The sequence below is a fragment of the Talpa occidentalis genome, unplaced genomic scaffold, assembly GCF_014898055.3.
Source record: "Talpa occidentalis isolate TD23 unplaced genomic scaffold, MPIMG_talOcc4v2.1, whole genome shotgun sequence".
Taxonomy (NCBI): Eukaryota; Metazoa; Chordata; class Mammalia; order Eulipotyphla; family Talpidae; genus Talpa; species Talpa occidentalis.
In genome coordinates this window covers 127603135-127617662 of record NW_026555331.1, presented here as the reverse complement: position 1 = coordinate 127617662, position 14528 = coordinate 127603135, and the positions used below count along the sequence as shown (strand labels likewise).

At 33.5% G+C, this 14528-nt stretch overlaps 1 protein-coding gene across 2 annotated transcripts in view; it reads right to left on the bottom strand.

Moving 5' to 3' along the window:
- The window catches only part of FOXP2 (forkhead box P2), a 1127785-nt gene that overhangs the window by 410284 nt on the left and 702973 nt on the right, over positions 1 to 14528 (bottom strand). For both annotated transcript variants that reach the window (XM_054692568.1, XM_054692569.1), the window contains one exon: positions 8359 to 8502. The gene's annotated coding sequence lies outside the window, so the exon portion shown is untranslated. The remainder of the gene's footprint in view (positions 1 to 8358; positions 8503 to 14528) is intronic.

Here is a 14528-nt window from a genome sequence, read left to right as displayed (position 1 = left end):
TAATAAATTTAAGGAAAGAAGTGAACAACTCTATAAAAATCAGTAGTTCATGACTATAAGATGGATTTGGATTATTGTAAAAATATACCTATGATTAAATTCAAAACTGAAATATCTACCTCAAAATAGAGACAAGTTTGTGCTAGAATGAAAAAATTGTCATAAAATATCCACTAAATATATTCAAGAATGGAAGCCCTCTATTATTAGTACTTCCTGCAATGAAATACTGTTTTGTAATCACAAAATAATGGTTAACTTAAGTTAATCTAAAATTGTCTTTTTCTCAGAATTCTGCTTAACAAAATCATTAAGAATGCCTTTTAGTTCTCTTTAAAAATCATATTAGACATGCAAAAAATGTCTAAAATAATTTCTTAAAGCAATTTTAAATTTATAGGAAAAGTGAGCAAAATTACTGAGAGGTCCCTTATATTTCCTCCTTCCCATTCCCAATACACACAAAGTTTCTACTTTTAATATCCTTCATTAGTGTGGTACATTGCCTACAACTGATGAACCTATATTAAAATGCTATTATTAACTAAAGTCCAGAGTTCACATTAAGGTTGAGTGTTTGTGTTGTACAGGACTGTGGGTTTTGACAACTACATAATTATAGAATGATATATAATAGTTACACAACCCTAAAATTTCCCTCTTCTCTACTTATTCATCTACCATCCTTGTAATCACAGATCTTGTCACTATTGCCATAGTTACACCTTTTCCAGAACTTCATAAAGTTTACACAATAGGCTAAGTAGCCTTTTCAAATGGTTTTATTACTCAGTAATGTTTACTTAAGAATCCTCCATGTATTTTGTAATTAAGTCATACTGTTTTATCATTTAATAATAGCACATTGTATGCATGTTTCATGTATTTTTTTTTTAAGATTTATTTATCTATTTATTTATACAAGCACTGGGTACAGTCAGAAGCGCGGGAGGGTGAGAGAATTCACCAGAGCCAGAGCGGGGAGCAGAGCAGGCAGAAGGACCGAAGGACACTGCTGAGGGGAGCAGCGGGCGGCAGGAGAGGTCTGCGCGCCATGTGGGACCCTCCTCCGGTGGCCGGGGAGCAGCCGGGGATCGAACCGGCGCCACAGAGGCCGCGGGCAGCTTCGCAACCCAGCGCTCAACCACTGCGCCACCAGGGAGGCCCTCATGTATTTTTTTTTTTTTTAAAGATTTATTTATTTATTTTATACAAGAACCGGAGATCAGGCCAGATGTGTGTGAGGGTGAGAGAATTCACCAGAGACAGAGTGGGGAACAGAACAGGCAGACTGACAAAATACACTGCTGAGGGGAGCAGCGTGCGAGACAGGAGAAGTTTGCCAAGCCATGTGGGACCCTCGCTGGCTGGCCAGGATCGAACCAGCACTGCAGAGGCTGTGGACAGCTTCACAAGTGCTGTGCTCAACCGCCTGCGCCACCAGGGGAGGCCCTTCATGTATATTGTTTATATGGTTTTATCCATTCTCTGCCTAAGAACATCCTAGTTGGTCCAAGTTTTGCAATTATAAATAAATATTCTATGAACATTATTGAACAAATTTCTGTATGTATGTAAATTTTCAACTGGTTGGTATAAATATGCAGGAATGCAACTGCTATATTATGTTTAACTTCATAATAAGCTGCCAAAATGTTTTCCAAAGTGGCTGTGTCACTGTATTCTACAATGAATTAGAATGTTGCTTCACATCCTTGGCAACATTTGGTGGCTTCAGTGCTTTGGATTTAGCCATTCTAATAGGTATGTATATTTTCTTTTATTGGGTCAGTTCAAAGGTCTTTTCAATTTTTTAACTGGGTTGTTTCTTTTCTTTTTTTTTTTTTTTTTAGTTCTTTGTATATTTTTAATAGTAGCCCTTTATCAAATAGGTTTTTTTTACAGATAACTTTTTTACAGAATGTAACTTACCTTTTCATTCTTTTATTAATGTCTTTGTCAGTGCCAAATTTTTCCTATCAATGAGGTCCAACTTATCAATTTTTTTCTTTTATGAAATGTGTTTTTAGTGTTTTATCCAAAAAGTCATAGTCAAATCCAAAGTTACTTAGATTTTTCTCATATTATCTTTCAGCAGTTTTATAGTTTTGCATTGTACACTTAGCTCTGGGTTACAAGGTGAATTCATTTTTGCAAAAGGTAAAATGTTAATGTCTATATTTATTTGCAAATGAATGTCCAATTGTTCCAGTATCACTTTTTAAAAAAGATTATATTTACTACAATAAAGTCTTTTCTCCTTTATCAAGGATTGTTTGACAATACAAGTGTGGGTATCTTAATATTTGTGAGCTTTCTATTATATTCTAAGGATCCATCTAGTCATTTATCAATTTCATATTGCCCAGCTTACTGTAGCTTTAAAACAAAAACTTTAATTCAGGGAGAGTGAGTCATCTGATTTCATTCTTCTCCAATACTGTGTGGGCTATTCAGGGTCCCTTGTCTTTTCATATAAACTTAAGGATCTGACCATGATTGTGTTGAGACCTTCAATCAAGTTAGGAAGAACGGATATAACCACCAGAGTATGCCTACCTATGGACACAGACTATTTCTCTAGCCACCTAGGTCCTCTTTTTTTTTCTCTCTATCAGATTTTGTGGCTTTTCTGATATTTACCTTGCACATATTTTGTTAGATTTATACCTGTATTTCATTTTCAGGAGGTGCTAATATAATAGTGTTGTATTTTAAATTTCAAATCTTAGATGTTCATTGCTGGTATATATTAGGAAAGCAAATGTTTTTGTATGTTATTCTTGTTTTCTGCAACCTTGCTATAAGCATTTGTTAATTCTAGAAGGTGATCTTCGTTGATTCTTTGGGATTTTCGGAAGAGTCAATGACATCACCTGCAAATAGACAGTTAGATTTCTTCTATCCCAATCAGTAAACCTTTTCTTTTAACTTCTTATTTTAATAACATGGCTAGGACCTCCAGGAGTGTTAGCAGGTACAAACTTTCTGAGTGAGTTTTAACACATGGCTTTTCATAAAGCAAATATTCATGCAACCACCAGTCTAGTGAACAAACAGAATGCTGCTGACACACCAGAAGCTTCTGAACACTCACCTCAACTTTTACAATCTATCCACATTTTAAACAGTTCTTACTTTTGTTTAATCATTTCTTGCATTCCTCTACGCTGTAGTCTAGTTTTGGAACTTCATATAAAAGAAATCATGTAATTATTCTTTTGAGTCTTAATTATTTTACAGAAAATGATTGTTTATGAGATTCGACCATATTTTTGCTGTTACAAATAACCATTTTCATGCCTGTAGAGCAGGTTAGCAAAATGTTTTTATAAAGAATAATTGCCTTCAATCCTTCAACATCCTCATGCCAGTAAATGGAAATCACTACTGATTCACCAAATGTAAATAACTTTTTAAAGTTCTATCACTTTTTTAATAATAAAAATTAAAATCTTAAAAGTAATTGTTTCATGTCAATGAATGGAATGAAAATGTTTGTAGTCTTTCTTCAGATGTTTCTATCTAGTTCAATGATAGAAAAGTGTTAAACTGAACATCTAATACCAAACCAAAAAGGTTTCTTTTTTATGCATAGTTTCTGCTGAATTCAAGAATCCTAATTCACAATTGTAGGTTGTCAGGAATGGCAACAGTGTTTCAAGGGTTTAATCACAATATTCCAGATAACAAGTTTGAATATGAACCAACGAATCATGGAAATTTCTCAATGTAGACTGACAACTTTTTCAGATGTTATGTCAATAAGAAATATTACACTCAATTCCTGCAAGAATTCATGTTTCAATTGGGTATAGTTGGGGAAAATATGGTTTGTATTTTTCCCCTTCCATCCAATCTCCCGCGCCCATACCCAATCTGCCTCCTTCCTGCATTCCCTGTGGCCTTCCTCTTATTCCCTCTGATAACCATTACCTTCTTTTCATTGAGTTAAAATTTTTATTCCTTCTATTATTTGTGTGTCATTATTTCTGTGTATTTGTATCCCACAGATGAGTGAAACTGTGAAATCTTTTACTTTTTGACTCATTTCACTCAACAGAATCACCTCAAAGTCCATCCATTTTGTCCCAAATGCCACCATTACATCTTTCTTCACAACACTGTAATATTTCATTGTGAATATATATGCCACAGTTTCTCTATCATTCATCTATTGAAGGGCACTTGGGTTGGTTCCATGATTAGGCAATGATTACAATTAGCACTGTAAACAGTGCCGCCATGTACAATGGTGTAGAATGGTATTTCCATATTAGATTTTTCATATTATTAGGATAAATACATAATAGCAGTATGGAATTTCTATTTTTATTTTCTTGAGAAATCTTCATACCATTTCCACAGGGCTGTAGAGCTTGCAATCCCACCAATGGTAAATAAGAGTTCCTTTTCACCACAACTTTGCCAGCATTTGTTAATTCCATTCATTTTGTATATAGGCCATTCTCACAGGTGATTATCTCATTGTGGTTCTAATTTGCATTTCTCTTATAATAACAAATATTGAACATTTTTTCAAATGTCTATAAACCATCTGAATGTCTTCTTTAGACAAGTGGCTATTAGTTCCTTTGCCCATTATTTAGTTGGGTTGTTTGTTTCTTTGTTGTTAGACTGTGTAAATAATGTTTTTAAATTTTGAAGATTAACCCCTTGAAGATATATAGCATGTAAATATTTCTCCCATTCTGTAGGTTGCCTTTTTGTTTTTGTGATAGTTTATTTTCAGATACAAAAGTTTTTAAGTTTGATATAGTCCCACTGGTTTATTTTTGCTTTTGTTTCTCTTGCTGTTGAAGTTGTATTCCCAAATACATCATTGTGGGAGATGTTCTGTAGTGTGACCGCTGCATTTTTTTTTTCAAGTATTTTATGGTTTCAGTTTTTCTGTACAAATCTTTAATCCATTTTGAATTAATTTTTTTCTGTACAGAGTTAAATGTGAGTCTTTATTTTGCATTGGCTATCCATGTTTCCCAGCACCATTTACTAAAAAGGCTATCTTTTCTCTATTGGATGTCATAACTACCTTGTCAAAGATAAACTGTCCATATTTACATGGATTTATCCCTGGACTTTCAATACTGTTCATTGGTCTGAGTTTCTGTTTCTCTTCCAGTACCACACAGTTTTAATTACTGTTGCTCTGTAATATTGTCTAAAGTCAGGAAGTCTGATGCCTCCATTTTTCTTCTTTTCTCTCAAGATTGTTTTAGCTATTCAGGGTCTTTTTCTAATTATTTGTTCTATTTCCTTTTATTTTTTAAAGATTTATTTATTTATGCATAGAAGAACTGGGGTGTAGGCTACAGGTGTTGGGGGGCGAGAGGATTCACCAGAGACAGAGTGAGGAGCAGAAGAGGCATATCTACTGAAATACACTGCTAAAAGGAGCAGCAGATACAACAAGAGAGGTCTGCTTCTCCATGTGGGTTAGCTCCTTGGCCAGGGATAGAACTCATGTTGCAGTGGCTGGGCTGAAGGCAGCTTGACAGCACTGTATCTTTAACCCTAGTGCCACCAGGGAGGCCCCTCTATTGCATTTAAAAAAAAAAAAAAAGCATTGGTGTTTTTATAGGTGGTGCATTAAATCTACAAATTGTTTTGGGTGATATGGACTTTTTTAAGATTTATTTTTTATTTATACAATAGCTGTGGTACATTTTAATGATGTTAATTTTTCCTACCCATAGGATGGGATATCTTTCTATTTCTCGGCCTTTTTTAATTTCCTTTAACAAAGTTATATAGTTTTCATTGTATAGGTCCTTCACCTCTGTTAAGTTTTTTCCCAGGTATTTCATTCTTTTGACATGATTCTAAATGGAACTCTGTTCCTTATTTCCCTTTCTTCTAATACATCGTTTGCATATAGAAACACCACTGATTTTTGTGTACTGATTTTGTGCCCTGACAATTTTTGCTGTATTCCTTTATTTCTGAAAGCTTTTTTATAGAATCTTTTAGTTTCTTTAAATTTAGTAGCATGTCATCTACAAAGAGTGAATGCTTCACTTCTCCAATTTGGATTCCTTCTATGTCTTTTTCTTGCCTAATTGCTTCAGGTAGTACTTCCAAAACTACTTTGAATAATAGTGGTGATAGTGGACATCCCTAGCTTGTTCCTGATCTTAGTGAAAATGCTTTTAGCTTTTCACCACTGAGTATGATATTGGCTTGGGTTTGTCATAGATGGCTTTTATAATATTTACAAGTTCCATTTATTTCCATTTTTGGAGTTTACCATAAATGGATGTTGAGTCCTGTTCAATGCTTTTTGGTACCTATTGAGAGAATCATGTGATTTTTGTCTTTCTGTTGATCTGGTGGGTGACACTGATTGATTCATGTAAGTTGGATGAGTGGTGGTGACAATTCTCTTGATATGTTGTGTTTAGTTTGATAGCATTTTTGCATCTTCATTTATCAGACATAATTGTTTTTAATTTTCTTTTTTACTACTTAATTTGGTTTGTGGATCAGAGCAACATTGGCCTCAGAAAATGTTCTGAGATTTTCTCCTTTTTTGATCTTTTTTGAAGAGTGTAAATAGGATAGGTAATAGATCTTCTTTACAGGTTTGGTAGAATTCACTGGACAAGCCATTCAGTCCTAGGCTTTTGTTCTAGGGGAGAATTGTTTTTTTTTTTTCTTTCAATTTCAATACTTGTAAAAGATTGGACTATTTTAGTGGTCTATTTCATCCTGGTTCAATCTAGGGAGGCTGTATGAGTTTACAATTTATCCATTTCCTCCAGTTTCACTTAATTTGTGATCCTGTGTATTTCTCCAGTATCTGCTGTAATTTTAACCTCTTTCATTTCTGATTCTGTTGATTTGTGTTTCTCGCTTCATAAGCAGAGGTAACAGCTTGTCAATTTGGTTTAGTTTTTCAAAGAACCAACTCTTGATTTCAGTGATCTTATGTTTGTTTTTTATTTTATTTATTTCTGCTCCAGTTTTATTATCTCCTGTCTTCTAGTGTTTTGGGGATGCTTTTGTTATTGTTCCAGTTCCTTCAACTGCAGAGTTAGACTGTTAAATTGAGGTCTTTTTTTTTTTTTTTTAAATGTGAGCCTGTATTGCTACAACCTTCCTATGTAGTATTGCTTTTAAAAGCATCCCATAGGATCTGGTAGTTCTTCTTTGTTTTCACTAGGCTGTAGATATTTTTAATTTCTTCTTGATTTCTTCATTGACCCATGAGTGTTCAGAAGCATTTTGTTTAGTCTTCACATTTTTTTTTCAGGATTCTTTGTATGTTTAATTCCAGCTGTATAACATTGTGGTCTGTGAAGAAGCTTGATATAATTCTATTTCTGTATGTCTTCTGAGACTTGTTTTATGGCCTATGATGTATTCTTGAAAATGTTCTATGTGCACTGGATAAAATAGTGTATTCTGCTTTTAGGATGGAAAATTATGTAAATGTCTAGGAAATCCACCTAATCTAATCATTTAACTTATATTATGGACTTTTAAAAATCAAAGTATTACCTTATTACTGAGTTCTTTCTCAGATGGAATAAACAAGATTATCAATTGTTTGGTAAAAATTAAATTCATATCCATTAAATCAGTACACTGCATATCAAACAGCTTATCACAGATGATGTACCAGGTAATTTTCCAGACAAAAGTGAGAATGACATGAAAGTTCTTCTTAAATAATTATCCTAAAACAATGATAACTTTTGTCATTCTTTCTACCAATTTTTGAAAAGTAACTGAATCTTAGAATAAAGTCATTAATATACATCTTTTAACTTCTACCTAAACAAGATTGGAAATCAGTCTTTCTAGTATACTGAGCTGATAAAATTTATGTATTTTCATAATATATTATGGATACAAAGAAAGTCCAATAAATTTTTCTATACAAAGTAGATAAAAAGAACCTAATGTCTCATTTATTGAAAGGTGGATTTAAATAGATACATTAGGATAGTCTTATCCTCACACATGAAGATATATTTAAAAAAAGAACAAACCAAAGTTAGAAACAAAGGGATTTTGATTACACAACTGTAGATAGTAAATCAAAGTTACTTTCTTTTCATCAAAATACTGTCAAATTCTTAACAGTTCTCCCCCAGAAGACAAAATTAAAATTAACCTCCTTTTCATTAAATAATATTATTTTAAGGCATTCCCTTATGCTATTAGTTGGAAAATATTCATACGAATACAAAGCTAAAAGTTACCAACCAATTAACCTGTATATCTTTTATTAGAGAAAATAATCACAATAATATTGCCATTATATATTTTTCTGCTAATACCTGCTTGCCACAAAAAATAAGGGGTGGTAAATATAGAGTATAGATGACTTACATTTAGAGGGTTAGGCTTTAATTCTCTCTCCCAGGATTGAGACTCTTATCCTTTGTGCTTACACTGCTTCTTTCTCCACGGTATTCTTCTACTCCCAGAATAGGTCAGTACAAAGCTTCAACAGACTTCTATTATTTGTTTGATCTAGGGGGAAATTATACTTTTAATCAATCATTATAAAGTGCATCAAACTTTTTTTTTTTTTTTTACTGTGCTAGAGGGTAGGGACTATTCATTATTTTCTGTTGGATCTGAGATTAACAGAGAAAATAGGAATTGTCATTGTTGAGTATTATAATAAATAAATCAAGCAATTTACATTAACACCACTAAAAGAAACCCATATCAACCATCCTTTTCATTTTATGGTTAAGCAGCATAGCAAGAGAAAATTAATATTCAAAATCCAAATGACTACAAAAGCCTACTTAAATGTATTTTTAAAAGACTTTAATATAATTTTGCAAATCCATGAGTTTCAATGGACTGGCAGAGATGATTAGCTATCAAGTATTTTTTATTCACTCATTTTAATGTCTTAGGGCTAAAGAATTACAGATGATTAGGAAAATGTAAAGGAAAATCCATTTGAAAAATTTCAATAGAATAGTTTCAAAAAGATGATTTCAAGAGTAAAAGACAGACCAGAAACTGATAGCCAAGAGTCTTTAAGGTAGGGCAAGAAATCTGTAGTAAGAATTTCAAAGATGGCACAAAGGTTGGGTAATGGCTATTCGAATATGGCATGCTGGTCAAATTAGAATACATAATATGGGAACATTCTAAATCCGGTTTCATGTAATTCTCACGTAAAAAAATACAGTACATTCTACTTTTACAAGGACACAGAAGTGTGATGTATGACTTTCTAACACTTGGTAGTAAGAACAATGATAATTTTAAGAGAATTAACTATACTATAAATTTTATCAAATTTTAAGTTTCTAATGATGGATATTTTCTGCCTCATTAAAGTGAAATATTAAGATAAATGTCTTCAACTTGTGCCATATCCTTAACCACACCCTCTTGATGTAACTTAAAATCATTATTATTTTAGTAAACAATAAATTAGAATGTAGAGGGAGAAAAACTGGAAATAGGATATAAATGTTTTGGGAACAAGCAACAGTGTCTGCTAGCACTTTAAAGCCAGTCAAACTCTTAAGACTCCTACAGTTGTGATTATCATGTTTTAAAAACTATAGTGGAAAACAGAAAACAAATGAAGCCAATCAATATCATTATCAGAGTTAAATACAAAATCAGAGTTAAACATAAAGTGGTATTTGCAATCATTTACCTGGCATACCTCAAAATTATTTTAAAGTGAAACAAAAACATAAATTTGATTACCAAAAATAAAATCTATTCTGGGCATTTTTCAGGCACAGTTTTTCCCAGTGTCAACTAATCTTGACCTAATACACTCCTCAACACAAACTTATCCATGTGTGCTTCCTCTATGAATATTTCCACATGGCTTTTCAAACACAAATAGTTCTACTTCAGTTTCTAGAACACAGAAATGGTTTTTGCTATATTTTGGGTCAGCGAAGATAAATGCATATTCCTTTAGGGAAGTCTTTTGAACTGACAAAATATGAATGATTGACATCAATAACAAATACTTTTTGTTTTCTGAAGCTGACATGTCACTTATAGCAATACCTATGCTAATTAATGCCATACATATCTACCAGATGTGTCAGAGAAATATGCCAGACCTTTCACAGTATATAGCTTGACTGTGGCTAAAATTATGCTATAGATATGAAAATACCTCCCCTTGTGATAAAAAACTATCTTTCCATCTCCCTCTGTCTGTGTGTATAGGGGTGGAGAGTAAACACACACACTACACAGAGAGAATATATTTTAGGTAATAGGGGAAAACCCACTTGTATGTACATTGATAAAAATGTATTTTTTTTTTAAAAAGCAAAGTCTACCTTCCAAAGTTCAAATGCACTATAATCTTAACTATAAAAAGTACAGGCTAGAATATATCAAAATAGTTAGTTTCTCCACAAACTATACTGTCATTAGAATACATTACATTGAAATTTTCCCAGATTCTCTGAACTGTATTTGTAGATGGCTAACAATGGGAATTAAGCATTAATTATCTATGTCCCCCATTTCCTTAGGCCAGAAATTGGTATAAAGTGAAGTCAGGTTTTGTGTTTTGTTTTTGTTGTTTTTTTTTTTCAAATAAACAGTTACGTTTAGTAGTCAAAACAATGGATAGCATATTTGTGGCTGAATTAAGAATATACAAAGGAAGAATTACTAATCATGGCAACTAAACCCCATGGTCATTACAGATAAAGTGTTGAAGAACTCATCTCAGATCCTGTGCTACACTGTTATCATTCAATACATGTGAACTATAATCAGGATGAGCATTCACTCTGGATTGCCAGGAACAGATGCAGTTCATACTTACTGCAATTATTAACAGCTATGCTTTCCTTCTCAAGAGTGTTCTAGTTTTGGAAATAACTTTATATATTCATCTAAAGTATCATTATTTATTATTATTCATTTAACACTTGATTCTTCTTGTCAATAATTTTTTTCCATGATGCTGTTACATGACAAAGATAATCTGTTGTGTTCTCACATCCTTGAAATAAATATTTTATCATCAGCATTAGAATCACCTCCTTGCGGACATATCCAAATTTGAAGTTTTGAATATTGGTTTCATTAGCTTGTTGTTTACTCCTTACTTCCTAAAATCTCCTTTTTGCTTCCAAGACATCCCTTTTTTATTTCTCTCCAACCTCATTTTAAGTATCTATTAGTTTCTATCACTACATGTACCCCCTCCTCAATATCAGTTTCCCCAAGACACTTCATTCTAGTCCTCTGTGCCTCTCAACCTGCACTCTATTTCTTCCATCAACCACCACCTGTTGCAAATGACCCCCAAATATGGGTGTTTGTGTGGTGTGTGTGCATGTACCTCTATACCTTTCAGTAGATTGCAGGTTTAAAGTGCCTACTTAATATACAATCTCTATTTGGTTCCCAGTCTAAATGCCCTTTATTCCACAACACAATACTCAGGCTTTTTCACTTTTTATTTTTCACTTGTTTGTGTTGGTTTTTCCAAAATGTAAATCAGATAGTATTATTCCCAATAAGGCAAGAAAGATAAGAGGGAAAAGTCAAATCCAGTAGAATAAAGGCAATCTGTCACTGGTATCTCATTTGTAATTCAAGTATGCTTCACTTACAAATATTGTTGCAATTCAATTACCACTACTATGTAGTAGTCCTGTATTTTTTTAGCCAGAAATAATCAACTCACATAGATTTTTTTTTCTATTACTCCCTGTTAAGGATTGTTCATTAATCAATTATGTGCTACATCATTCCACATATCTACTTTCTCACCTTTAATTAAAAACTACTTTAAAACAAAGAACACGTTTTATTAATCTGTGTCTTCTCAACAAACTAGCTTTATCATAAATGAAATATTGAATCACTTGAAAAGCAATGGTGAAGGTGTCAAAGCTATGGTGTCATCAAAAAAAGACAGTGACGTGAAACCCTTCTTAACCATCTATGTTCAACAATTCTAGGAAATAATTTTCACTACATTATTTTCACGTTCTAAATAAATTTGTCAAAAATATGTCTCATAGAAGCAAACTACATCATTATTTGACTTCTGCAGAAAATGGGCAAGAAAAACTTGTACTAACAGAGTTAAACATTTGGCTTTAAATATTTACTCTGAAGTTCTAAATCAACATTAAAATTTAGAACCCAAAATTAAATTATAATTTTGTGTGGAAATCATGTTATATGGCAATGTGTTTCAAATGATATTGTAAGAGGGTGGTCCCCAGGAAAAGTGGAGGTTCCAGGTTTCCTGCCTCACCCAGGGGAGGGTAGAGCTGAGCAGGGAGGAGAAGAAGCTGGAGACTGGGGAAGTAAGGGAGAAGTATGCAGAACAAGAAGGAGATCTGTAGGAGGCACATGGAACAGAGAGACGTGAAAAAGCTGCACTTGATTTTTGATCCTGGCCTGGGTGAAACAGATGTGGGTGAGAGACCCGTGGGGAGGTTAACAATGGCACCATTGATCTTGATTGCAATTGTGCTCTTTACCTTCCAGACTTGTCTGCCTGATTCTGACCCTTTTCTATGGGCACCAACCAGAAGCGCTGTAGACTTGTGGCAGGCTTTCTGGCCTCAGAGGCCCTGCTTTGGGCCAACCCTGTTTTGCTGGGCATTTACCCATGAGGGGATGGGTAACTTTGGGTGCTTGATTTAGAAACTATATTCTTCACCCGTCTTCCCCTTTTCTATAGTGCATGCTAATTGTATTAAAATCCCTTTACATTGAATGTCTTATATACTAGAACATGTTTTGTCTTGATGAGGCAGATGACAAAACCTATTTAGAGCAGGCAGGTTTGGGGATCTTGGGGTGTGTCCCTCTCCGTCCTATAATAATATAATAAATCTCTCATACAGACCACTAAAGAAATTCTCTGAGTCCTAATAGAAAGAAGGATCAAAACCAGCACACCCAACATATCTGGAGTCTACCCAAGAAGTTGTTATGAGTAAGAAAAGTACAAAATTATATTCTAAATTCTAACAGTATTAGCAGTATGGGATGGATTGTTTACCCCAAAAAGGTGGTAAAGGTCCAGTAAGTTTTTTCCTAAGATGTTTTGAGTAGATCTTTTTTTCAATAGAGTCACCTTAGCACGTGGAACTAAGAATCAGAACTCTGGGCCTCAGGAGAAACTGATAATATTAAAGAATGAAGATTACCCAGATTTTGGGATACCTCCAGAAATAGCCTTTCTATCTGAGAAACCTGTCTTAGGCCAGGGCAAACATCTAGAGGCAAGGTTTTGTCATAGGAAGTCATCCCTTTCTCTTGTGAAATTCCCTCTCCTCCTTGACTTCTTAGCTCCCTAAGCACAAGATACCAACCCTGGTTTACCCTATATACTTAAGAATTTACCAGCCATGTAAAATAAGTTAAATATATAAATTAAATATATGTACATCATTAAATAGTGTGCTTGTTCTCTAACTAATATTTCTGGGGTTAATTTGTTCGTTCATCCAGCTTCAGAATAACCCAGAGAGTTAGGGGAAATTTCCCCTGCACCACAACAACAATACATTTTAGGAAATGGAATATTTATACTTTAATTACTTTAGGACTAAGAACTTACATAAACTTTGTATAAAGCATGGTGCCTGATATAAACTGAGGTGCCAGTGAAGGACCAAGATTTTATAACTGGGAAGACTTTGAAATGACCCCCACAGTTTTCAGGAGAGTTTCATAGAATAATGTATTAGATCTCAGAGGGAGAAAGCAGAAGAGATGGGACTTGAGTCAGTATAACTGTACAAAGCCAGTACTCTCTGGAATCTAACTTTTGGAATCAAACGTGAAATTTATTCAAAATTTAGATAATAAATAAATATGCACATATATTTTTCTAACTATATTTCAACTTCTATTAGATAATTTTTATCACAATAATTATAGATATACTTTGTGCATGCTGTCTACAGAGTATGCATACTAAAATACTTTAAACTTCACATTAAACATATTCCAATTACATATACATATAACTGCAGTCAAACAGGATATCAGACTTACAAAACTAATCATCCCCCATTCTCAAAAGGTTACAACCAATATAAGCACCAACATATTCATACTTAATGGATATCTACTCATTTTATGCATAATTCCTAAGTAGTTGATTGTATATTAGCTTATTTATGAAGTGGAAAAATCTTAGAGCAAACAAGCAGGAGGTGGGGGTGGGAGAGGAAATTCCTTATCTATATTGCCCTGACAATTGAATTTGGACAACAGTATTTTCTAAATGTATCCTATTCAGTGCTGGATATGTAATTACCTTCAGTTCATAGTCTAGACATTAATGCTTTCATAGTATTTAAGACTCCTTGTAACATGCTTACAGCTTTAAGTAAGCAAGGCTAAATCTTGACCAGATAAATTAGCAAAGAATGCAATAAAAGCTGCAATAAAAGAACTTTATCCTACAAACCTTCAAGTTGCTGCTAAATGAGATTTCTTTGAAATGCAGATCAGTTGAACTAGATTAGTGAATTTTAGCTCCTGTCAACATCATAACAAAATACAAA